This window comes from Oncorhynchus masou, unplaced genomic scaffold, assembly GCF_036934945.1.
Source record: "Oncorhynchus masou masou isolate Uvic2021 unplaced genomic scaffold, UVic_Omas_1.1 unplaced_scaffold_4338, whole genome shotgun sequence".
NCBI classification, from domain to species: Eukaryota; Metazoa; Chordata; class Actinopteri; order Salmoniformes; family Salmonidae; genus Oncorhynchus; species Oncorhynchus masou.
The window spans coordinates 1-27,592 of NW_027016767.1; the positions used below are offsets into that span (position 1 = coordinate 1).

The 27,592-nt window shown below is 44.3% G+C and overlaps 3 pseudogenes; all 3 read right to left on the reverse strand.

The window, feature by feature from the left end:
- Positions 1 to 3,134: 3,134 nt before the first annotated feature.
- LOC135539134 (protein FAM117A-like) lies at positions 3,135 to 13,588 on the reverse strand (annotated as a pseudogene).
- Positions 13,589 to 14,379: 791 nt separating this feature from the next.
- Positions 14,380 to 17,624, reverse strand: LOC135539135 (glycoprotein-N-acetylgalactosamine 3-beta-galactosyltransferase 1-like; annotated as a pseudogene).
- Positions 17,625 to 20,811: 3,187 nt separating this feature from the next.
- LOC135539136 (RUN domain-containing protein 3A-like) lies at positions 20,812 to 27,371 on the reverse strand (annotated as a pseudogene).
- Between the last annotated feature and the right edge of the window lie 221 nt (positions 27,372 to 27,592).

Here is a 27,592-nt window from a genome sequence, read left to right on the forward strand (position 1 = left end):
ATATGTATGTGATCTATACTCTTTGAATTATTGTTCATTTAAATGGCAGTCTACACAGACGACTATTGAAAACATTTGCGGGGCTTTCTCGAACTTGTCGCGTGTCTTTTTTCGTACTGGGATGTGGATGGATTCTATTGGTTCAAATAAGGCAACAAACCACTAGATTCGGCCATTGAAACAGACGGACGAGAGAATGGGCGGGGTTTCTACTCCAGAGACACAGCGACACGTGTGAAGACAAATTTAACAACATTGTAATGCACCACATTTTAGCATTGTTCAATAATCATGACTGAACCCATTCACTATTGGTTTAATGTCCATTTAGTGTCCACTGTCAAACTAAAAACGTTTAAACAACTTCAATGCTTAAAACGTGAAATTATACAGAAAAGTAAAGGAAGAACACCTACATATTGGTGAAACAATGTCATTTTACACCACAAAACAGTAAGGTAAAACGTATCCGAAGCTGGGGGAAAAGACAACTATGTAGAAATGATTCAGACTGTACCTTTACATCAGAAGAGAGCAGAGGTTCATGCTCATGCATGACACTACATGCATTTCAAACTGATATAGGAACAGCCACTATTGCCATAAACATTGCTCCTCATCAACCTGAGCAAGGGATAGGTCAAGTCACAAAGTGAGTACTCCTTAGGTATACTCACAAACCAACTGTAAAAACATTCTACTAGGCCCTAAATATGGGAAATGTCTATCATAATGAACAATTACTTCACAAACTGATTCAAAAACAATACATTCACCCTCATCAATGGGACAAGAGAATAGAAAGACAAGATCCAAATTCATGATAAACATTGGGACCCAGAAACGGACATACCCCGTTCCGTCTTTTGTCTTGCCCATTCCCCCTCTTAATGGACACACGCAATCTATGTCCGAAGACTTAAAAATCCTTCTTTAACCTGTCTCCTCCCTTTCATCTACACATTTGAAGTGGATCGTGGCTTTCACTTGGATAGTCTGTCATGTTTTGTATACCTCCAAACATTTACCTATGTATATGAATACATAAGAAAAAATTGAGCCATTTTTTAATAAATTGAATACCTGATTTCCCACCAAAATGTCTGAACAATATCTGATTTGATCAAAAAAATCTAAACGTTTGGAGTATCTTCATTCATTGTCCAACTGTTATATATATATTTTAACCTTTTAACAATTTTGCAGACCCTTGCTAACTTATGGGAATGTTAAATAGACATATGGAAGTCTAATGAACACTTAGGTATTGTGAACAAACGTTCCATGAACTATATTTTGGGGAAGTGATCCAGAAGCCAAATGTTTTGTCCAGTTATGATCTCCTGCATGGTGTTGATGAAGCTGCCTTCCAATACCACATTTGATGTGGCATCCATACTGTATGTGTATTTTCTTACAGGTTTGTGTGATGGCAACAATGGACATAATCCTAAATGTTTTGTAGCAAAGATTATTGTTAAACTATATGAATGTAATTCTTTTTTAATGCAAAATGAGTGTGTCATAGTCCTACTAAGCAATATTTCCATGACGAGTTGAGCACTTAGAAATGGTAGATGTTGCTAGCTAGTATACTGACAGAGTCAGTACAATTCAGACATGCACTATTGACAACTGAGGCCCAATTAACTTGTTCTTCAACTTTCAGTTCAAAATGTTCATAAGAATGCATAGGTATTGTAAAGGGAGATTAATAATCAGGGTATGAATAACATATTTACTATTTGGAGTGCACACATACATATGGGGTATGGTAGTAACGTAAGGTGCAAGACGCACCGGTTTGGGTCAAGAACTGCAGCGCTGCTGGGTTTTTTCACACCCAAAAGTTTCCTTTGTGTATCAAGAAGGGTCCACCACCCAAAGGACATCCAGCAAACTTGACACCTGTGGGAAGCATTCCTTAGGAACGCTTTGAACACCTTGTAGAGTCCATGCCCCAACGGTGGGATGATGTACATTTTCTTTTGTGTAGGTCACGCATTTTGTATATATTTTGTGAATAAAAAATATAATTATATGTGCCACAGTTGCATACATACACTGGGTGTATTTGCATACATCAATACATTTATATAAAAGGGTAGAAACAGGGACGCAATCAAAAACGCATTTAAAATCAAAACGCATGGCTCGAGATCACACCGATCAATGCATTTAAAATCAAAACGCATGGCTCGAGATCACACCGATCAATGCATTTAATAAAATCAAAACGCATGGCTCGAGATCACACCGAACAATGCATTCTTTATACTGTTGAGATCATACATAATATTGGTAAAGTTCTCGGTCACCTTTCGCGGAGCAAAGACATTTTAGGGACCGGGGAGAAAACACAATAACAAAATGTTAAGGGAAAGATGTTCTGCCCAAATGACATCAGTTTGATCGGCTGTATGGGGTAAAGCTGTGAAAACGACCCAACGTGTTTCTGATAAGATTTCAGTTCGGGTTTGATGCATTTTTTATGTGGTTGAAATACTATCAGCTTTTATGATGAAGACAGCACCTCTACAGATGGTATCTGAGCATGGCATTCTCTCAAGAATAAATCATATTTCTCCACTCCTGTTTCAAATTTAACCCGACATTTAGTGTATAATTTTACTGCAAGAAATGCTTAATTCTGCAGGAGTTATGGTTAAGGCTATGTGAGAGGTTATAGACCTACAAGTCAGTGCCCAGATTTCAGTTCCCTTGACATGCCATAGGCCAATTTGAAGTTCCGTCTTGTAACTGTCAAGTGTGTATAGCGCCTCACAATCACACACACACACACACAACACTGCTATCATCCTCTTTTACCACTTCACCAAATCTTTTCCAAACATGACTTTTCTGGCCCCCTCTTCTCTTTGCTTTAAACTCTTTTGTCTTATTGAATTAAAACCTGAACGATGTCCTTTTTGCCTCCGTGGATTGATAACTTTCTGTCTGTTCCCAAAAGTATTACTTGGCGATTGGCTGTGTGGGCTATTTGGCGTGCCTACAGTTAAGCCCTGCATGTTAGGTTTATGCACGAATACCAGATAGCCTAAAATAATGAAAGATGTACCTCAATGCAGCCTTTATAAATTGCACAATAATTACACATTTATGGATTTTTTTAAAGGTATTATTTCTCTTTATTCAACCAGCCTGCCACCCACCACACAATATTGAATGACTAAACCCATCCACCCGGAGATATAACCACGGGACTGCAGGTTATGAGTCAACTCAGGCATCACTAATTAGTACATCTCTGACTCCACGCTCTAGCTATAACAAATCTAAGGGTATCAGAGCAAGGCCAAGTTATGTAGAATGAAAATATGTCACACAAACATTTGTACAATTTATTTACTCCCCCTAACCAAGGGGGCAAGTGACTATCAATGTACCCAGAGCAGCAAGTCCCTCTGAGAATCAGGATAGAACACCAATGACAGATTTGATCCTGATCCCACAGAGAACCCACTGTAGAGGTCTCTTTTTGTTGATCTTAGTTGAATAGATCTGGAGGCTTGTCATAACAGTCCCTGACAAGGTGGTGGCAGCCATTTTGATTTAATCTATTAGGATAAATCCATCCTCATTAGTCTGAAAACAACCATCTCCACAGTCACATGGTGGTTGTGTCCTGGAGGGGTCCACTCATGTAGCCCCCAACCGAATGCCCAACTGTCTGGTAGGGGGCAGAGCCTTGACCTGAGCAGCCTGTGACAGGCGAGACTGACAGGCCGCGGAACAGGAGGTCCATGGAGGGCAGCAAGGGCTTGAGCAGACTGACAGGGCAGAAGGCAGAGCCTCCATGGGGAGTGAAATTCACCTTGTTGGGGTCAGGGCAGGATACCTGGAGGAGAGGCTCTCTCTGACAGGGAGACCTGGGGTTGAGGGACAGAAAGAGATGATTAGCCCAAATCATTTCTAATTACACAAAGTCGGTGCGTTTCAATACTCACATAGCCTCTTCGCACACAACGCGTACTCGCTCACAGCCTTCAGGGGGCTCTCTCTGGAAGGAGTAGGTCTTGTTGGGACGAGGGGAGGAGGGCTGCAACAGGGAGGGGTCCAGAACAACTGGAGAGGGGTACACGGTTTCACAGTCCACAGGGTCTGCACAGAGCAGGAACAAAATGATTTAAAAAAGGTCCACTATGGTATTTAAATCATTCAAGTCTAACAAACCATCCATTTACTCACCTGGCTCTCCCATGGGGCAGGGAGACTGAGATGGGGAGAGCAAAGCAGGGTCGAACGAGGCAGGCGAGGGTTCACTCTGGGTACCACTGCTGCACCTCTGGGCAGGAACTGGAGCTCTGTGGCCATCTGGGACATCCAGGATCTAACAGGGGAACAGGGAGAGGGTACGGTGAGGCTATGGGACACTGGCCATTGGAGAGAAATAAGAGCTAATTGGCTGTCACTAGAGGGATCCAGTGGATCCATAGAGGGTTGAGATCATGGATCTAAGCCAGCCGGTACCCAAGCAGATAGGCTGTATTTAAACATGCTCACCTTGTGCTGGTCCTCAGGTGTCTCTGACACAAAGACCCCCTCCAGCTCCAGGTTCAGACCTTCCACACTGCGCCGCAGCCGAGGGGCCAACCTGCTCAGGGGCACTGTCTGGGGGGGGGTCACCAAGGTCACATGAAAATGGAGCACAGCAGTGTTTATGGTCTGATTTGATCTGTTTCCACACAAAGAGGCTTGTGAGTGTGAGGGTATGTACCAAAGGCCATGTAGCTTCGCGTACAGTGTATTCCTGTCAATGTGCATTCCTGTCATAGCGTGGCGATGGTGCAACCAGGCAGCAGTGACACCAGCTCCTAAGAAAAGCATTGCTGTCTTTCTGGCCCTGTTGCTAACGCCTCTCTACTCTGCCTGAAAACTCAGGCCGACCATCAGTGTTCTGTGTGTCAGTGAACACTCTGAACACCTCCTGGGTCACACTGTCTGCATACATGATCTTACGTTACAGTCATCAGGGACATTCAAAATCAAAAATAACATTTTAAAATTTAAGTAAACAAGTTGCAGTATAAATAAGGACGGGCTCCAGGTACAGGTCAATCCACAGTATCATGGGGAGGGCTGTATAGGACGTACCTGTGTAGCGCCTGGCACATGGCCTCCAGGTAGGGGGTGGTGGGGACAGCTCATATCCTCAGAGGGAGGGGCGTGTGGGAGCGCTTCTGCAGCTGGTGCTTGAGCTTAACCACCTGAGGCCAAGACATAGAGGGAAAAGGACTTAGAAAGACAGCTCGTCTTTCAGAGGGAAAGAGGGGAGGGACTAATTCAACAGGGAGAGGGGTGTGACTGGCCGAGTCTCTGCAACAGGAGAGTAGAAATAGTCCCATCTCTGAGATTTACTGGTGTTTGATTGACAAGCTCTGGTTAAAGGACCTTTTTTAGTAAACATTTCCCATTCAAAGAAAGTACTCACATCCCTCAAGTGTTCAGCGCTGCCCCTGATGCTGACGTTTGTGTCCGCCAACACTTCTTCTTCCCCGAGTCTCCTCTGCCCAGGAGCTGGGAGTCTATGGAAGGAGCAGGGGTTTGTTATAGTAACCAGCCACACCGTTGCTTATACAACTCTGCACACACACACTTTCTGAAAAACTAAACTGACTTGAAATAGTTTTTGCTGTGACTATGCAGATCGGATTGGAGTCAGACAGGATTATGTTCTTGTCGATCATTTAACGACACAACTGGTAACTTTATCTACGAGTTCTAAGATTGACCTTTCAGTAGAACATTACAGAAGCGGTGAGCCATTTGCTCTTCTCTCACTGTACAATTGAAAGCACCTATGGAAGTGAAACATCACCCGAGCTACATGATTTGACTAGAGTACAGAAGTGGTGCCCTACAGCTGTCAGGCACACCTGCCAGCTACACAGCTGTGCAGAGGCAGAGAGGCAGGCGAAGAAGAGTAAACCACTGTTGCTGACAACACCCCTACAATTGGTAAAACAAAAGCCACAGCAATGCAAATACACAAGGGACACACGTCAGCTACAGCAGCACAGACACAGTTTAACATTAGTACACAAAACATGTAGACACAGCTGCATTCACAGAATAGGAGCTCCACAGGACTGGGTAATCAACATGGTGACATCCTGTGCTGTCCCTCCTTCATTCATCACAACTGAGCTCCATGTTTTCACATGCAAGATGAGGAGGAAGAAGAGAGAGGACAGTGGAGAGTTCCTACCGACATAGGCCCCACTCCTCTAATGCCCACAAGCCCTGGGGTGAGCGTTGCTGGGAGACGGGAGGATGTGGGTGTGTGGCGTCTATCTGCTGAGCTGCCCTCCCTTGTCTCCACACTCCTGCTTCACACACAGCCTGGACAGGATCCTCTTGCTGATGGCCAAATTCACCTCAACATCAATTTATTTTTTCCTGTTCTGCCTCCCCCTAACTTAGCTATTTTCTCTGGGCCTCCTCTCCTCCAAATGCAGGTTCCTCTCCAGGTCACGTTTCCCCAAAATGCAGTCTTCTCTCTGGGTCTAGTCTCCTAGAGCTCTCAGTCATCTCACAGAGTTCCACACTGATGTCATGACGCACAGTAGTGTAACAGAGTCGGTCCCACACTATAAATGACAAAAAACCTTGATGCCATCTTCCGCCCAATCTGGTGGAGCAGTGGTCAGACATTGTGGCTAAATGTGTCATGGAGGGACAGTCAGTTACCCAACCCTGTCAGTGTAGTGTTACTGCTCCCCCCACCCCACCCTTTACACCAAACATGACCGGAGAGATCGCGGGACACAGGGCTATAAAAAGACCCTGTCAAAAGGTGATGGAATGTTCTGGGTGTCTTACACTTGAATGCCAGTTCAGCCTCGTGTTTTATTTGATGTAGATTTACTTTGTAATATTACAAAGGGGTTTTGAACCGGTTACTACAAATTGTTTAGATTGGGTCTCTCTCTAGTTCGTGTGTTTGTGACAGAGGGGAACTCCCCCAAATCCACAAGAAGCTGGTTGTATGGGAAAATGTGACAGTTTCATTACTGAAGAAATGAGATAATGGCAGACAATAGGAGACAGTTCTATCATCTTAAATAAAGCAGGGGGGGGCTGTATAATGAGGTCGGGAGGGGTCTGTTCTGTACAATACAGGGAAAGGGGTTTGTTCAGTATAAACTGTGTCAAGATTGAGGGCACCGTGTGGTGGAGTGTGGTTAGGATTTAGCCCAGGCTTTGTGCACCAGATGGGGGGTGGATACAGGGGCAGGGGTTGGTTGAGGTTGAAGAGACAGTGGATGAAGAACAAAACAACTACTATATCAGTTGGCTGCCTTCCACTGCTCCTCAGCTTCAGAATGGAACTGCTAGACACCTGCAGCACCAGCCTCAGATAGCCTCACTTGGTCTTTATATTACAGAATAGGACAACAGTGTTCATAACACACATTTTTAGGTGGATTAGAAGTCTGGCCATTATAAGCAACAACGGTGACAAATTGAATGGGGAGCTACAAATGGCATTTTATTTTTATATACGGTATCCAATTGTTAGTAGTTACTATCTTGTCTCATCGCTACAACTCCCGTACGGCTCGGGAGAGACGAAGGTCAAGAAAGCCATGCATCGTCCGAAACACAACCCAACCAAGCTGCACTGCTTCTAACACAGCGCACATCAACCCGAGCCCAGCCGCACCAAATGTGTCAGAGGAAACACTGTGCACCTGGCAACCTGGTTAGCGTGCACTGCACCCGCCCGCCACAAGAGTCGCTAGTGCGCGATGAGACAAGGATATCCCCTACACGGCCAAACCCTCCCTAACCCAGACGGCTAGGCCAATTGTGCATCGCCCCCACGGACCTCCCGGTCGCGGCCGGCTGCGACAGAGCCACAGGCGGGAACAGAGTCTCTGGTGGCACAGCTATCACTGCGTGCAGTGCCCTAGAACCACTGCGCCAGTGCCCTAGACCACAAAAGCCATTTGTAGGGCCATTTGTAGAGCCCTACAAATGGCTTTTAAGCAATATCAATACAGGCTTGACAATAGTATATTCCTCTCGGTTTCAGATCTATAGGAGTTAATGGCTGTTTATGTTAAATTCACATTTGGGCTTTGACTGAGTCCCCGGTGAGTTTACCTGTGTGGCCTTGTCATTGACACAGGTGACTCCTTGGCTCTCTGCTTCCTTGGGCCACCCGGCCCTGCAGATATGGTCCAACAATTGTATCCAGGGACAGGGTGCGACGAATGGTCGGCTTTGGGGGGCGAGACTTGCTCCTGTCGCCTGAAGGAAACAGCCAAAAGATATCACATTTACTGATATGAAACGTTTCTGCTTTATACTGTGAGTGTGTGATGAGGTCAATATTTGTAACAGAAGACAGATGCTAATCTTGTATGGAGGGCTGTTTTGTGTGACGGTGCCCCAGTTTGACAGCATATTGGTCTGACAAACTAAATGCTCAGCCTACCAGTGCAACGTAGTTGGAACAAATAGTCACATCATAAAAGGAGGCTCAAAACTACTTTAGCACCAGCAGGAGTTCATAAAATGGCTTCCCCGGCCCCCCACCTCCCTCGTAGGGCTTGATGAGCTCGTAGTACAAGTAGGTGTGTATTGGCAGCTCTTTGTAAGTAATCTCTGGCAGGTGTGAGCCAAGCCACTGAGCCTACAGCAAAGCCTCCAAAGACATGTTGCACAAGACTGGCAACGAGTCTACTTTCCAGAAACCTATTCCCCAACTCATACCACTTCCCTCCACCCCACTTCCCAGGGCAGACAGGATGTATAAATAAACACCACAGAACAAGCACTCGAGTTACTGGTGCATCATTACAGTGTACTGTTGAAACACACTGGAATTACAGGCCACAGGGCCCAAAACAAAGGTTTCTTAAAACCTCTATTGACATTGTACCCTCTCATGTGCCAGAGGTAGGTAGTGTAATTAAATTACACTCTTAAAACACCTTCAGAGAGTTCAGGATCAATTAGAGCTGGGGCAATAAAAATAATAACACTGACCATTTAACAAGGCCATTTTACTGATTAAAATAATCACGATATGTAGCGTATACTAAAGCTATGTGATGTTTGATAGTTGTCACCAAACCCGACGCATTAAATAGAAAATGTGCTTACTCTGGCTCTACAAACAGCTCAAAGATACAGTGTGGGGTAGGGTGGTCTACGATGAGATTAAAATGGATAAGAGCGAGAATATTTTTATGTCAAAACGGCAGTCAAGCATCAATCGTGTCACCAGAACAATACCCTCCATCTATTGGAATGGAGCGTCAAGATGACCATGCACTATCATCACCCTGTAAGTTCAGAACTTATTTCATCTGTAGCCTAATAAACTGCATGGTTTCCCCCAGTAATAATGAGAGGACCACACACACACACCATATCATCTACTCGACTCCAAGTTGACTTCAATATGATGGTTATTCATTAGAGGCTGGTGGGAGGAGTTATAGGAGGATGGGCTCATTGTAAAGGCTGTAACGGAATTAATGGAGTCATACATGTAGTTTCCTTATATTTGATGTGTTCGATACTGTTCCATTTATACCATTCCAGTCTTTGCAATGAGCCCCTCCTGCTAGCACCTCCCACCAGCCTCCACTGCAGTTATTATATCAATATTTGCTAATAAAGGCATTTCCACTAGTAATTCTCACATAATACATTTTACTGACACAAAAAGATCCCACCATTTCAAACAAACAAACTGTCGGCATTTATAAAATTGTACAGAAACTACTTGTAGTGACTTATTTTTTATATGGTACCATTAGTCGCATTAATATGGTATAATATATTAGATGGAAAACGTGGTTAATCAAATCGTATTAGTCACATGAGCCGGAATACAACAGGTGTAGACCTCAGTGAAATGCTTACTTACAAGTCCATAATCAACAATGCAGTTAAAAAATATGAATAATAAATAAAATAACAAGTAATTAAAGAGCAGCAGTAAAATAACAATAGCGAGACTATATACAAGGGTACAGGTACAGAGTCAATTTGCGGGTGCGCCCGGTTAAACGAGGTCATATGTACATGTAGGTAGAGTTATTAAAGTGACTTTGCATAGATGATAACAGAGAGTAGCAACGGTGTAAGGGGGTGCAAATAGAAGCCTCATGGACCAAGACTTGCCGCTCCGGTACCGCTTGCCGTGCGGAAGCAGAGAGAACAGTCTATGACAAGGCTGGCTGGAGTCTTCCTCTGACACCGCCTGGTATAGAGGTCCTGGATGGCAGGAAGCTTGGCCCCGGTGATGTACTGGGCCGTTCGCACTACTACTAGTGCCTTGCGGTCGGAGGCAGAGCAGTTGCAATACCAGGCAGTGATGTAACCAGGATGCTCTCGATGGTGCAGCTGTAGAACCTTGAGGATCTGAGGACCCATGTCTCCTGAGGTGGAATAGGTTTTGCTGTGCCCTCTTCTGCGACGGTCTTGGTGCGCTTGGACCATGTTAGTTTGTTAGTGATGTGGACAGCAAGGAACTTGCGAAGCGCTCAACATGCTCCACTGCAGACCCGTTGATGAAAATGGGGACGTGCTCGGTCCTCTTTTTTCCTGTAGTGCACAATCATCTCCTTTGTCTTGACCACATTGAGAGGTTGCTGTCCTGGCATCACACAGCCAGGTCTCTGACCTCCCCCTATAGGCTGTGTCATCATTGTCAGTGATCAGGCCTACCATTGTTGTGTCATCGGCAACTTGAATGGTGGTGTTTGAGTCGTGCCTGGTCATGCAGTCATGAGTGAACAGGGAGTACAGGAGTGGACTGAGTACGCACCCCTGAGGGGACACTGTGCTGAGGATCAGCGTGGCGGATGTGTTGTTACTTACCCTTACCACCTGGAGTGGTGGCCCATCAGGAAGTCCAGGATCCAGTTGCAGAAGGAGTGTTTAGTCCCAGGGAACTTAGCTTATTGATGAGCTTTGAGGGCACTACGATATTGAACACTGCTGAGCTGTAGTCAATGAATAGCTTTCTCACAAGGTCTTCCTTTTATTGAGAACTCTTTATGATGCCATTCCAATCATTTGTGATGTAATAAAAAAAGCATGGATGTAACTGACAGAACTATTTATGATGTTCCAGTTATGTGGTGTAATAATGAATTGGAAAGAACATGACATTTTCAAATTAAGTAGCAAATTTCTGTTTTAAAACACTTCATTTATAGGGTCCTGCAGAGACCCACAGCAAAACACAAGCTTGAGCAGGGTGGGGGATGGTTGATGCATGGGGTGGAAATAGGCTATATTCACTGTAAATCGGTGTTCTGTTTAGAAAAAATTGAGGCCAGAGAGCTGCACCACAATGTAAAATAGACCCATGTAGCTAAGCAGTAAGATACTATAACAGTTCATCATTATAGATAGACAGCAATAAAAATGCAAACCCAGCGACATTCCCACCATAGTGTAATATTTGGCAAGTGACATTATTTGGCACCAAAATTAGAATTTTATTTACCAGTCTTGGAATCTTTGCAGCGCGGTTGTGCTTTGTTGTGAAGCTGGAATGGGACAGTGGCTCGAAGTGGTTGTAGACAAGGGGTGCCCCCGAGCCGCTTCACTTCTCTACCCAGATCCCCCCCGCCCCCCCCAAGTGCAAAATGAAAGGAGCCGAAAACACTTCGACTTCAACAGGCAGCCGTATCAAAGATCACAATCAGTAGTTTTAGCTACCTCTTCAGTTTAAATTAGCCAGTATTTCAATATTTATGATAAGTATCCAACATGGTTAGCTTCTTGCTAGTAGCCAGCCTTCTTTTTGTGATGACCATGATTTCCTCCAACTTTTCTCTCGAACTAAAATAAATACATCTAAAATATTAGCCCTGCATTCAGTTCACAACAAAAACTATTACATGCCCAACATGATCATCCACTGTTGGCTATTATAACTTGACTTTTATGTAAACTATCAGGCTACACAGTTGACAAAATATTGCCAAATCTTGTCTAAAACTGACAACAGCTCAACGAGCCAGTTCTCGTGTCCAATTTGCCCATGGGCAGAGGCGAATGACACATCCTTGATCTGGTTGGGTACTGAAAAATACGACTTCCTTTTATTGGTCATAAAATCTATCTATCAATCAAGGTCTGCCCTCAAAGTCATATTGTTCCCTCCTCGTTGATTAAATCTCAAACCAGCCGTGTACACCAGGGCCCACCACTCCTATGCCTTTGCCCCCACAATACATTCACACACATTCCTCTTTAATGTTCGAACATTATGGATTAAACTCCTTATCAACACGGATTTAAAAATATAAAAGCAACATGCAACAATTTCAAAGATTTTAATTTGTTCGTTCATATAAGGAAATCAGTCAATTGAAATAAATTAATTAGGCCCTAATCTATTGATTTCGGTATGACTGGGAATACAGATATGCATTTGTTGTTCACAGATACCTTTTTAAAAAAGGGCAGGTGTGGATCAGAAAACCTGTCAATATCTGGTGTGACCATTTCCCTCACACAGAGTGACACATCTCCGTCACATATAATTGATCAGGTCTGTTACCCTACTCCTCTTCAATGGCTGTGCAAAGTTTCTGGATATTGGCTGGAACTGGAACACACGGCTGTATATGTTGATCCAGAGCATACCAAACATGCACAATGGGTGACATGTCTGGTGAGTATGCAGGCCATGGAAGAACTGAGACAGTTTTAGCTTCCAGGAATTGTGTGCAGATCCTTGTGACATAGGGCCATGCATTATCATGATGAAATATGAGGTGGTGGTGGCAGCAGATGAAACGGCACAACAATGGGCCTCAGGATCTCATCACAGTATCTCTGTGCATTCAAATTGTCATTGATAAAATGCAAATGTGTTCGTTGTCCTTAGCTTATGCCTTCCCATACCATAACCCCGCCGCCACCATGGGGTACTCTGTTCACAACATAGACATCAGCAAACCGTTCACCCACACAACGCCATTCACGCCGTCTGCACGGTACAGTTGAAACCGGGATTCATCCATGAAGAGCACACTTCTCCAGTGTGCCAGTGGCCATGAAATTGAGCATTTATCCATTGAAGTCGGTTACGAAACCGAACTGCAGTCAGGTCAAGACCCTGGTGTGGACGACGAGCACGCAGATGAACTTCCCGAGATGGTTTCTGACAGTTTGAGCAGAAATTCTTTGGTTGGGCAAATCCAGTTTCATCAACTGTCCAGTTGGTTGGTCTAAGATGAGTCCGCAGTGAAAGAAGTCAAATGTGGAGGTCCTGGGTTGGTGTGGTTCATGTGGTCTACGGTTGTGAAGCCTGGTTGGACATACTGCTAAATTCTCTAAGACCACGTCGAGGTGGATAATAGTAAAGTTAACATTAAATTCTCTGGCACAGCTCTGTGGACATTCCTGCAGTATGCATGGCAACTGCACGGCTCCTCAAAACTGGAGACATCTGTGGCATTGCATTGTGTGACAAAACTGCACATTTTAGAATGCCATTTTATTGTCACCAGCACAAGGTACACCTGTATAATGATCATGTTGTTTAATAAGCTTCTTGACAATCATCCCACCTGACAGGTGGCATCTTGGAAAAGGATAAATTCAACAGGGACGTAAACACATTTGTGCACAACATTTTGAGAGAGAAGCTTTTTTGTGCATATGGAAAATGGCTGGGTTCTTTTATTTCAGCTAATGAAACATGGGACCAACACTTTACACAAGACATTGACAATATTGGATCAACTTTAGTGTTAAAAAGGCCAATATACAAGCCAGAATGTTGAGTTCTGTTCAGATCTTGCAGCTTGCCCATAGATCTACCAAATTAATGTTAGCTGATGCTGCATGAAGTAAGACATTGAAAATCAGAGCTCTTATCATATATTCTGAAAACAATATGACGCAACAGACCTGCGTTGGAGAAGAAAACAAATCAAATGGCCAGTAACGCTTCAGTGATCTGCTCCAAGGGGCCTCTTATACAGTTCAAACTACCCAGGTTGAGGTTCAATTATTATTGTTTTATTAAATCGCAACCGCCAATATGGAACCTCAGCTAACATAGTATGTCACTGGAAGACAGCATTTTAACCATATAATTAGGAATTAGAATAGTATTTAATAGGATCTCTATGACTAATGACAGACTCAATTTATGAATACATACTGTAACGAGGCAAATATCCAGACGAGATCATGATGAATTGGTTTGAACTAGCATGGACCTATTCAAAGACTTTAGTAACAACATTGGTTTTAATGTTTGCAAGACAACTCTACAAGAGAATGACATCAATAATTACGGTGTGAGCATGTATATTATTATTTATTATCAGGGATGTCACTGTCAAATCCATAGACAGGGGTCTCTGCTTATTCCTCTCTGGTCTCACCCAGCTTTGGGCTGTGGCCCCCACTGGACTGAGATGGTACAGGAAGTAATCGAGCATGTACATTCTGACTGGCTGAACGTAATGGAAGGATACAGATGAATTGGAGCAACAGTCTGGACCCTGACAGAGGGAGAAAGAAAGGAAAAAAACAGATGAGCAGGAAGCTCAATGGCACTGAAGGGAGGTCATTTGATATGTGTTCTACTGAGAGTGAAGACCTACTTACCACTTTGGAAGGGTAATAGTTGTACTGGTGGAACCATTTGGGCAGTATGTCTTCGGTACAGAGAAGTTTACCCAGCCACAGGGGGTGGAAGGTTTCCCTGTGTTGGTGGTCTCTAGAGTCCCCTGCTGGGACTCCCAGCTTCTGGAGGCAGAAGCCCAGTAGTAGGTCCTCTGCAGAGGTGGACTGGGTGCAGGTTCCATGGTGCAGGCCCCTGACATAGCGTCTCACAGACTCGCGGCTCAGTACATAGCCAGCACCACCACTCATGTAGCCTTGATGGACAAAGCGGCGAAAACGTCTGCCCAGATACACAGGCTTGTCTGGGCTGAACCGAGACAGGAGCAGACGCAAGTTTTCCACAATTACATAGGTGTCATCATCAGCTTTGAGGAACCAGTCAGCCTTGTCTAGGTAACTGGAAATGGAGGGAAAGAGGAGGGGTCAAAGACAGAGTTTGTCTCCTTCACCAGCACATACAAATAGTGCTTTCATAACACATTCCTCACCCCTTGACCTTCCTTACATTTTGTTGTGTTACAGCCTGAATTTAAAACGGATTAACCCCATAACCCCATAAAGTCGAAGTGGAATTATGTTTTAGAAATCTATGACAAGACTTCATAATGGCTGTCTAGCAATGATCAACAAAACTTAAAGATCTTTAAAAATAATAATGTATAAATATTGTACCATCCAGGTGTACAAAGTTCTTAGAGACTTACTCAGAAACATTCACAGCTGTAATCACTGCCAAATATGATTCTAACACGTATTGACTCCGGTGTGCGAATACTCATGTAAACGAGATAATGTTTTTAGAATTGTTTGCAAATTTATGGGACCTTGTGTGTAGATGAGTGACCAAAAAGAGCATCTTTACATAGGTCACCTGACTGACAGTCTATCATCAGCCCATCCATCCACATTGCACTACAAACATTTGGTAAGTATTCAGACCCCTTCACTTTTTCTTACATTACAGTCTTATTCTAAAATTGATCAAATTATTTTTTCTAAATCAATCTACACACAATACTCCATCACAAAATAAAAACAGTTTTTTATACATTCTTGCAAATGTCCAAAATATAAACTGTAATATTACATTTGCATAAGTATTCAGACCCTTTGTTGAAGCACCTTTGGCAGCAATTACAGCCTCGAGTCGTATTGGGTATGATGCTACAAGCTTGGCACACCTGCATTTGGGGAGTATCTCACATTATTCTCTGCAGATCCTCTCAAGTTCTGTCAGGTTGGATGAGGAGCTTCGCTGCACAGCTATATTCATGTTCGATCAGGTTAAAGCCCGGGATCTGGCGAGGCCACTTAAGAACATTGAGACTTGTCCCGAAGCCACTCCTGCATTGCCTTAGCTGTGTGCTCAGGGTCTTTGTCCTGTTGGAAGGTGAACCTTCGCCCCAGTCTGAGGTCCTGAGCGCCCTGGAGCAGGTTTTCATCAAGGATATCTCTGTACTTTGCTCCGTTCATCTTTCCTTTCCCTCGATACTGCCTAGTTTCCCTGTCCCTGTCACTGAAAAAAATCCCCACAACATGATGCTTCCATCAGATATGATGCTTGGCATTCAGGCCAAAGAGTTCAATCTTGATTTCATCAGACCAGGGAATCTTATTTCTCATGGTCCGAGAGTCCTTTAGGTGTCTTTTGGCAAGCTTCAAGCGGGCTGTCATGTGTCTTTTACTGAGGAGTGGCTTCCGTCTGGCCACTACCATAAATAACTGATTGTTGGAGTGCTGCAGAGATGGGAGAATCTTCGAGAAGGACAACCATCTCCACAGAGGAACTCTGGAGCTCTGTCAGAGTGACCATCGGGTTCTTGGTCACCCCCGATTGCTCAGTTTGGCCAGGCGGCTAGCTCTAGTGAGAGTCTTGGTGGTTACAAACTTCTTCAATTTAAGAAAGATGGAAGCCACTGTGTTCTTGGGGAACTTCAATGCTGCAGAAATGTTGTGACCCTTTCCCAGATCTGTGCTTCGACACAATCCTATCTCAGAGCTCTACGGACAATTCCTACAAGCTCATAGCTTGGTTTTGCTCTGACATGCACTGTCAACTGTGGGACCTTATATAGACAGGTGTGTGCCTTTCCAAATCATGTCCAATCAATTGAATTTACCACAGGTGGACTCCAATCAAGTTGAAGAAACATCTCAAGGATAATCAATGGGAACAGAATGCACCTGAGCTCAATTTCAAGTCTCATAGCAAAGGGTCTGAATACTTATGTAAATAAGGTGTTTCAGTTTAAGGTATTTGCAAACATTTCTAAAAAACAGTTTTCACTTTGTCATTATAGGATATTGTGTGTATATTTAATTTTATAGATTTTAGAATACATCTGTAACAGAACAAAATGTGGAAAAATTGAAGGGGTCTGAGTACTTTCCAAATGCACTGTAGATCTCCTATACCACATGGATTCTAGACCACCAGAATCATGTCCTCCATCAATGTGAGAGAGATTCGGAGAACATACTGGTGATGTGGGGCATTACCCGTCATGCAGTAAGTTGAAAGCGGCCATGGTCTTATTGTACAGGTTGGCCCGTCCCTCTTCTGTTGCCAGAGCCAGCACGGTCCCAGGGAACAGGAGATCCGGCTTAGAGCTCATGAAGAGCAGTGTGTCACAGCGAGGCCCCCAGGTGTTCACTATGTGTTTAGCTCTGGTCCACAGAGTCTGGGGTGAGGTCAACACCCAGCAGAGCAGTCGACCCGAAGAAGGGGTGGGGGAGGGAGGCAATGGCGAGAGGACTGAGGCATTAGTGGCAACAGCAGAGTAGTGTACTGAGTGAGAGAGACAGAAAGAGAGAGAGATGATCATGTGGCTGAGTGTATTGGAGTTATTCAGAGAGGTGTAAAAAAAATACTGTAGCTCCAATTTACCTGAAGGGAGCTCACCCAAGAGGCTGCTGGTCCGTGAGGACAAGGGCACTGTCTCCTGAGAGATCTGATATGCTTTGTAGTAAGCAATGGCCATGAAACAGAGACAGAACCCCAACACAAAGCCAGCGCAGAACATAAAATCCAAGAGCCTGGAAGGCTTTGAAGTGGACTTAGACATAACCATCTGCACAAGACAAAAATCATATTGTAAAAGTAATGTCTCGGTTTACAAAAAAAGAGCATTCGCAGACTAAGTCAATCAAAAACCAATCTGGTTTATAAGAAGTTGCAACAAGGAGACATATCCAGCACAGAACATGTCTAACTGACATCTTGGAGACTGGCCCTTATATACTAATCAGACAGCACCAAATGTTCTTGTCACAAACGTGGGCCTTCAATTGTGTAGGCAAAACTTAACGTCCCTCGTCTGTCAAGAATGTTGAATACAATTATTGGAACGTACTCTGATGATTATCCTGGGTGTTGGTCGTTCAGCTAGTCAGAAAAGGACAAAATATCCACAGGAAAGTATTAAACAGACTTCAAAACATGGCTCTGTGTGTGGCAATCAAGATGTGTTTGCTCATGACTGAACACACGAGATGGAAGTACATGCACACATAATACAAGGTGTTTACATGGTTTTGTGCCAAGTGCTAGAAATGTCTACTTCAGTACCGGTGCGCTAAAAAGTCGGCTAGACAACACTTTCCGATGGATATTTTCTCTCAAATTTCAAACAGCTGAAGGACCAACTGCACAGACAACCAATAGAGTAAGTTCAAATGTAATTTTATTAAACATTCTGGCTTGTAAGGAACATTACCACAATTCTGCACTGCTTTGCTTCAGACTGTATACCAAAAATTGGTATAAAAGTCTGATTTATTCAACTATGGAAACACCAGCCCAAGAAGCTTGTAGTTTGTCAAAACAGAAGCCAGTGACTTGGTCAGCTGCTACAGAGTCACAGTAAATATAATACCACAGTGAATAATAAGTGTGTCCTTGTACATCGTCTGGCATCATCCACTATCAACAGATATGATAACAATCCATAACATAAGTCTATTGACCATCAACCCACACCTTGAGTGTCACAAACACTGGACGTCATGTGTGTTACAGAAAGGGAAAATATAATTATGCTAAGCATAGTGTTAATCACTCTAAACTAAATGTGAACTTCAGTAATCTAAATGTCCCATTACCAACATGCATAGACCTACAAATCAATCCTAAATCTTACATTTGGTTTTTACAAAGTTCTGTCAAACATACCAACCCTCTGCCTTCCAGAAACAGAACAATGACCTGATGTGAAGGTTAATTGGACACCACCCTTGCAGACGCACTGCCCACCAATTGATTGATTGGGGACACAGTAAATGGACCACTAGATGGTGCCATAGAGCACCTTGGACACAATCCTGGGCCCAGTTTATCAAAAATTATCCATCTGGATTTCACCTTTCGTACAGGATTAAATGCATAGAAATATATTGAATAGAAAGGTATCCACATTCAAGACAATGATTTGTCCATTCTACTTCTGTGCATTTAATCATATCCTGCAGGTTTGCAGCACAATATACTGAAATCAATTACTTTTTCTTGGCCCAATAGCTTACTAACATACTTGTCTCAACTAATCAAGGGCTGCTTAAATGGAATCCGTTTGTTAGTAGAAAACCAACATGAGTATTACAGATGTAAACTGTTGAAACCAGTGGAGTATTTCAGGGTAAACATACTTTAATAACATTTACACCCCTTGCAGAGAAAAAAACTACTCACTGAAAAGGGATTGACATAACAAAAATAAGGCAGTTTATTGCAACTAATAGCATAGGTCATTGAACAAAAATAACCAAATATGCATGTGTAAAAATTACAGCACACTTGATTTATAAAATCAGATTCATCAACAAAATATAAAAAGCAACGTGACAACAAAACTGTTGATAGACAGACGTAACCAATTGCTGCACACATGAACAAATACGGAAACAGTAATGTCTGATTACTCAAGCAGGTCAATAATTTGGAGATTCAGGCCATCCAAAACCCAGTACAATGGAGGAACAATGCCAATATCATTCAGCCACATGCATCAAATACACATCTAGCCACTATGTTAGCAACACTCAACCTGCAGCCACTCAAACACCTAAGAATAGCTGATGTTTTTGTTAGAATTCAGTTCATCCTTCTCATCCAAGTGTTCTGACTTAATCGCAAGTGCGTCATTCCAGTTTGTCTGTCATTATGACAGGCAGGCAAGAGGATTGTATAGGCTGAGGCAGGGCTGGGACAGACTGACACACAGACAGTACAATGACCAGATGTGTCAGGTGCAGAGAAGAGTTGGATAAGGAGATCTAGAGGAGAGGAGAATTTAAATAGATAAATAAATATGCTTTTGGATAGTTTTGTAGCTTTGAATTACGCTAGTTAGATGTGTCTAAAAGGCATTAAATACAGGCCAATATTTTGACATAGGAATTCACACACACAACAGTGAAAGAACAGGATGGACAGTGTGAGGATATGAGAGAGGGTGTGGGTGAGGAGGAGCACAGACAACAGTGAAAGAACAGGATGGACAGTGTGAGGATATGAGAGAGGGTGTGGGTGAGGAGGAGCACAGACAACAGTGAAAGAACAGGATGGACAGTGTGAGGATATGAGAGGGTGTGGGTGAGGAGGAGCACAGACAACAGTGAAAGAGCAGGATGGACAGTGTGAGGATATGAGAGAGGGTGTGGGTGAGGAGGAGCACAGACAACAGTGAAAGAGCAGGATGGACAGTGTGAGGATATGAGAGAGGGTGTGGGTGAGGGGAGGAGCACAGACAACAGTGAAAGAGCAGGATGGACAGTGTGAGGATATGAGAGGGTGTGGGTGAGGAGGAGCACAGACAACAGTGAAAGAGCAGGATGGACAGTGTGAGGATATGAGAGAGGTGTGGGTGAGGAGGAGCACAGACAAACTAGGATCCTTTTAGTTTCATTAGAACTTTAATTCAATCCACACAAAAATCCAGAAATATTGAAGAGCTTTTCCTCTAATCTTTGCAGACATGAAGCAGTGGGTTGAGTGGAGCTGGTTGGAGAAGGGTTTGGTTGAAAAAGGGTTTTGTTGGTAACTGTGTTAATAGTGACAGTAGGTGGTAGATGTTCATGATCTATTAGTGTCTCCAGGTTGAGGCAGGCGGTTGGGGTTGGTTGGTTGTTGGCTTTGCGCTGGGTAGACAGAGCTCTGTTGGCATGGCGCCCCTAGCTGGGGGAGAGTGCAGGGCTGGGTTCCATGCTGATGTTGACCAGACACTCACTGGACTTGGAGGCTGGACATGGACTTGCAGCTGGGGAGAGAGGCCAGAGAGCCACAGAGACCCAGCATAAGAAGGGGTGTAGTCTTTTCCTACAGAGGAGAGAATAGACAAAACACATTAAAACTCTGATCCTAAAGCACACGTTTGGCTATCAGCATAACTTAAACACCCACAGAAAATACACCATAGACACTGTTCAAACATGCCTTTGTATGTGTGCGCTTGTGAGGACATGTGGATGCATTCTTCTAAGTGGGTTTCTGTGTGGTTTGTGTTGATGCATGTATGACAGTGGGTGACTCGGTTCACATATTTCTGCAGCATCAGTATGCATTGCTGTGCGTCTACAAATGTGTTTGTATAATGTACATTTATCTGTTGAGCACCAACCTATATCTCCTGTTCTGTTGCCCATCGGTCTTCTGGGAATCAGAGTTCAGACTGACGTCAGCTGAAAGCTGCTCCAAACTGTGGAAGCTTCTCCTGAAGGGATGAGTGACATCATGAAATACTGTTACAATAATATCTGTGTAGAAATCGCTTCAAAATTTCCTGTTTGCTAAAATTATAATAGTTTGCCTAATTTTGCTTATGTGACAAAACAAGTATAGTATAGTGTAGAGAATCATTGTACCATCTAAACCATATATTTTTCATAACCAAAACCCGCTGTTTGAAGATGCTATACAAAACCGAAAGTAAAAGATGCAAAAATTAAACTTAAGAACTTAAGCATAGAAATACCACACATAGAACATGCACTTCTTATACTTCCTTTCCAATGAAGAATGACATGTCTATATCACTTATTTCTATGTCAATTTGTTTTGGCCGCACAAAAAGTTAAATATTGCAGCTTTAAATGTACAGTATCACAAAATCACACACATGCACATATACACACTCATTCAGTAGATATACGGAAGAGCTGCGTCCCCCTGGTTGTTGTAGCCGCGTTATGGAGGGCCACTAGTTGACCTGCAGAGGGATGGACAGATCCTTAGTCAGGTGGGAGGAATCACAGGGGATGAGGGGGCAGTGCTGGAAGGAACACGCTGTGATTAACTCTTAACATCATCTGATAAGTGATGTACTGCATTTGTGTGTGTCTATTTATGATGTTTTATGTGTCCCCGTCAATGTATACTAGTGTGTGTGTGCATTGTACTGCTCTCACAGTTGTGCCTGCAGCTCCAGTACGATGGACTCCAGCTCCTTCTTCTCCTGCAGGCTCTGGACTCCACAGAGCTCCTCCAGCCCTGGCACTCAGCTTCTTGTTCTCCGTCTCCACGTTCTTCAGCTGAGACTCCCGAGAGACGCACCAGCTCCTCCAGGTAACCCTGCATCATGACACAGACCCAGACGCAGACACACAAAGTTAGAAGATGGGACTGGAGTGCACACAGATAGACTGTTCTGCATACCCCAAAAGTACATAATTATTACACTATATACAGTGCCTTTGGAAAGTATTCAGACCCCTTGACTTTTCCATTTTGTTACATTACAAAGCCTTATTCTAAAATGGTTCAAATCAAATAAATTCCTCATCAATCTACACAAATAAACCATAATGACACATTTAGAAAATTTAGGCAATAAATATTCAGACCTTTACTATGAAACTGAAATTGAGCTCAGATGCATTCTGTTACCATTGATCATCCTTGAGATGTTTCTACAACTTGATTGGTTTCCACCCGTCTTAAATTCAATTGATTGGACATGATTTGGAAAGGCTCACACCTGTTCACGTAAGGCCCCGCAGGGGGACATCAGAGACTGTAACGTTCACTGTGCTTCACGGAAACATGGCTCACTGGGAGAGACTCTATCCGGCGGTGCAGCTGTAACGGGTTTTCTCCACACATCGCGCCGACAGAAACAAACACCTTTCTGGTAAGAGGGGTGGGGGTGTATGCCTTATGGCCAACGAGGGCATGGTGCGATGAAAGAAACATACAGGAACTCAAATCCCAACTTTCTGTCTACCTGATTTAGAATTCCTCACAATCAAATGTAGACCGCATTATCTACAAGAGAATTCTCTTCGATCATAATCACAGCCATATATATCCCCCAAAGCAGACACAGATGGCTCTGAAACGAACTTTATTTAACTCTTTGCAAACTGGAAACCATTTATCCGGGATAGCTGCATTCATTGTTGCTGGGGATTTTAACAAGGCTAATCTGAAAACAAGACTCTCTAAATGCAGATCAGCACACTGATTAAGAACCAGGGGCGGAAAAACCTTGGATCACTGTTACTCTAACTTCTAACGCTGGTCCGACCAAGCTGACTCCACACTCCAAGACTGCTTCCATCACGTGGACTGGGACATGTTTCGTATTGCGTCAGATAACAACATTGACGAATACGCTGATTCGGTGTGCGAGTTCATTAGAACGTGCGTTGAAGATGTCGTTCCCATAGCAACGATTAAAACATTCCCTAACCAGAAACCGTGGATTGATGGCAGCATTCGCGTGAAACTGAAAGCGCGAACCACTGCTTTCAATCAGGGCAAGGTGTCTGGTAACATGACTGAATACAAACAGTGCAGCTATTCCCTCCGTAAGGCTATCAAACAAGCTAAGCGTCAGTACAGAGACAAAGTAGAATCTCAATTCAACGGCTCAGACACAAGAGGCATGTGGCAGGGTCTACAGTCAATCACGGACTACAGGAAGAAATCTAGCCCAGTCACGGACCAGGATGTCTTGCTCCCAGGCAGACTAAATAACTTTTTTGCCCGCTTTGAGGACAATACAGTGCCACTGACACGGCCTGCAACGGAAACATGCGGTCTCTCCTTCACTGCAGCCGAGGTGAGTAAAACATTTAAACGTGTTAACCCTCGCAAGGCTGCAGGCCCAGACGGCATCCCCAGCTGCGCCCTCAGAGCATGCGCAGACCAGCTGGCTGGTGTGTTTACGGACATATTCAATCAATCCCTATACCAGTCTGCTGTTCCCACATGCTTCAAGAGGGCCACCATTGTTCCTGTTCCCAAGAAAGCTAAGGTAACTGAGCTAAACGACTACCGCCCCGTAGCACTCACTTCCGTCATCATGAAGTGCTTTGAGAGACTAGTCAAGGACCATATCACCTCCACCCTACCTGGCACCCTAGACCCACTCCAATTTGCTTTGCGCCCAAATAGGTCCACAGACGATGCAATCTCAACCACACTGCACACTGCCCTAACCCATCTGGACAAGAGGAATACCTATGTGAGAATGCTGTTCATCGACTACAGCTCGACATTCAACACCATAGTACCCTCCAAGCTCAGTCATCAAGCTCGAGACCCTGGGTCTCGACCCCGCCCTGTGCAACTGGGTACTGGACTTCCTGACGGGCCGCCCCCAGGTGGTGAGGGTAGGTAACAACATCTCCTCCCCGCTGATCCTCAACACTGGGGCCCCACAAGGGTGCGTTCTGAGCCCTCTCCTGTACTCCCTGTTCACCCACGACTGCGTGGCCACGCACGCCTCCAACTCAATCATCAAGTTTGCGGACGACACAACAGTGGTAGGCTTGATTACCAACAACGACGAGACGGCCTACAGGGAGGAGGTGAGGGCCCTCGGAGTGTGGTGTCAGGAAAATAACCTCACACTCAACGTCAACAAAACTAAGGAGATGATTGTGGACTTCAGGAAACAGCAGAGGGAACACCCCCCTATCCACATCGATGGAACAGTAGTGGAGAGGGTAGCAAGTTTTAAGTTCCTCGGCATACACATCACAGACAAACTGAATTGGTCCACTCACACAGACAGCATTGTGAAGAAGGCGCAGCAGCGCCTCTTCAACCTCAGGAGGCTGAAGAAATTCGGTACTCACAAACTTCTACAGATGCACAATCGAGAGCATCCTGGCGGGCTGTATCACCGCCTGGTACGGCAACTGCTCCGCCCTCAACCGTAAGGCTCTCCAGAGGGTAGTGAGGTCTGCACAACGCATCACCGGGGGCAAACTACCTGCCCTCCAGGACACCTACACCACCCGATGTTACAGGAAGGCCATAAAGATCATCAAGGACATCAACCACCCGAGCCACTGCCTGTTCACCCCGCTATCATCCAGAAGGCGAGGTCAGTACAGGTGCATCAAAGCTGGGACCGAGACTGAAAAACAGCTTCTATCTCAAGGCCATCAGACTGTTAAACAGCCACCACTAACATTGAGTGGCTGCTGCCAACACACTGACACTGACTCAACTCCAGCCACTTTAATAATGGGAATTGATGGGAAATGATGTAAATATATCACTAGCCACTTTAAACAATGCTACCTTATATAATGTTACTTACCCTACATTATTCATCTCATATGCATACGTATATACTGTACTCTATATCATCGAGTGCATCCTTATGTAATACATGTATCACTAGCCACTTTAACTATGCCACTTTGTTTACATACTCATCTCATATGTATATACTGTACTCGATACCATCTACTGTATCTTGCCTATGCTGCTCTGTACCATCACTCATTCATATATCCTTATGTACATATTCTTTATCCCCTTACACTGTGTATAAGACAGTAGTTTAGGAATTGTTCGTTAGATTACTTGTTGGTTATTACTGCATTGTCGGAACTAGAAGCACAAGCATTTCGCTACACTCGCATTAACATCTGCTAACCATGTGTATGTGACAAATAAAATTTGATTTGATTTGATTTGATGGTGCAGAGCAAAAACCAAGCCATGAGGTCGAAGGAATTGTCCGTAGAGCTCCGAGACAGGATTGTGTCGAGGCACAGATCTGGGAAAGTGTACCAAAACATGTCTGCAGCATTAAAGGCCCCCCAAAACACAGTGGCTTCCATCATTCTTAAATTTAAGAAGTTTAGAACCACCAAGACTCTTCCAGAAGGACAACCATCTCTGCAGCATTTTACCAATCAGGCCTTTATGGCTGAGTGGCCAGATGGAAGCCACTCCTCAGTAAAAGGCACATGAATGTCCACTTGGAATTTGCCAAAAAGTCACCTAAAGACTCTCAGACCATGAGAAACAAGATTATCTGGTCTGATGAAACCAAGATTGAACTATTTAGGTCTGAATGCCAAGCATAACATCTGGAGGAAACCTGGCACAAACCCTACGGTGAAGCATGGTGTTGGAAGCATCCTGCTGTGGGGATGTTTTTCAAAGGCAAAAACAGGGAGACTGCTCAGGATTGAGGGAAAGATGAACAGAGCAAAGTACAGAGATATCCTTGATGAAAACCTGCTACAGAGCACTCAGGACCTCAGACTGGGGTGAAGGTTCACCTTCCAACAGGACAACAACCCTAAGCACACAGCCAAGACAACGCAGGAGTGGCTTTGGGGACAAGTCTTGAAATGTCCTTGAGTGGCCCAGCCAGAGCCTGGACTTGAACCCGATGGAACATCTCTGGAGACCTGAAAAGCTGGAAGAGATTCATGTCTTTAGGGATGTAAGGTTATCAGGAGGTAAAAAAAAGGTCACCTTCTGTGCATACACAATCTTAAACCTCTGCTCCATCTTGCGACACTTGTTCCTCCAGCTCTCCTCGTCGGTGACCAGGGGGATGTAAGGGTGTTCTGGGACACTTTCATCACTGGCACTGCTGTCCACACTGCACCGGTCATCCTCATCACTCAGGTAGTCATAGCTGTAAGCAGGGGACATATAGCAGGGGAGTTACACACCGCTTATAGTCATATCTATGGGTATGACTAAGCTACTGACTAGTATGACATATATTCACGAAGTGGGCATGTTGTTGTCTCACCTCTGAGTGAACTTCAGGTAAGGTGTGAAGTCAATCACAGCAGGGGACTTACCATCCAGCGCCTCCCCCTTCAAGCAAAAACTGGACAGAGAAAGAATTGTGAACTTTAAGATAACAATGTAACAAATAATAATGCTATGATTCTGCAGGCCTGAGTAATGCTGCCTCACCTGAAGTCTATGGCACTGAGGCCAATGAGCATGCCTGTCAGAACAGTGGCCTCCTCTCTCAGTACGATGGCTCCGTCATCATAGAACCTCCTGCAGTGCAAAGCCTTATGATTAGTTATGTTTTGCATGTTGTTTCTAACGTAGCTTGGCAGTTAATAGGCTAGATGGGATACTATTTTGTGGTATATCTGACCTGGTTGTCCGTGTGTCCCTCAGGGCTGTGGCCACATACTCAGACAGACGCTTCTCCATCAGCGCCACACGGATCCATGCCCGACCCTGCAGGAAACAATGGAAGGAGAGAAAGAGAAAAAGAGAACGAAAGAGGCAGTCAGTGGGAACGAGGGCGTGAGTGCCAGCTAAGGGATTTTTTGATCGAGTGACACACACACACACACACAGATCCCAGTCCTTGCCTTGGCTCGTGAGGTGCTGATGTTCTCAATGTTTTCGATGCTGGCAATGCAGTTGTTCTGCACCTTGCTGCATGCCAGCCGGATGTAGTCCCAGAAACTTCGCTGGCCATCTGAGATGAACCAGCTTCCTGGACCTGGTCCACAGATAAAACACTGACAATGACTCCCATCTCCTACAACAGCCCACACAGTGTCCCTGTCGCTCAACGCAACACAGCAGATTGGCTTTGCATCCAGCACTTTAACTCAGTCAAAACAGATGGGCATGCCATGAGCTCATGTAAAAATCATTACATTTGCCTATTATACAGTGGGGCAAAAAAGTATTTAGTTAGCCACCAATTGTGCAAGTTCT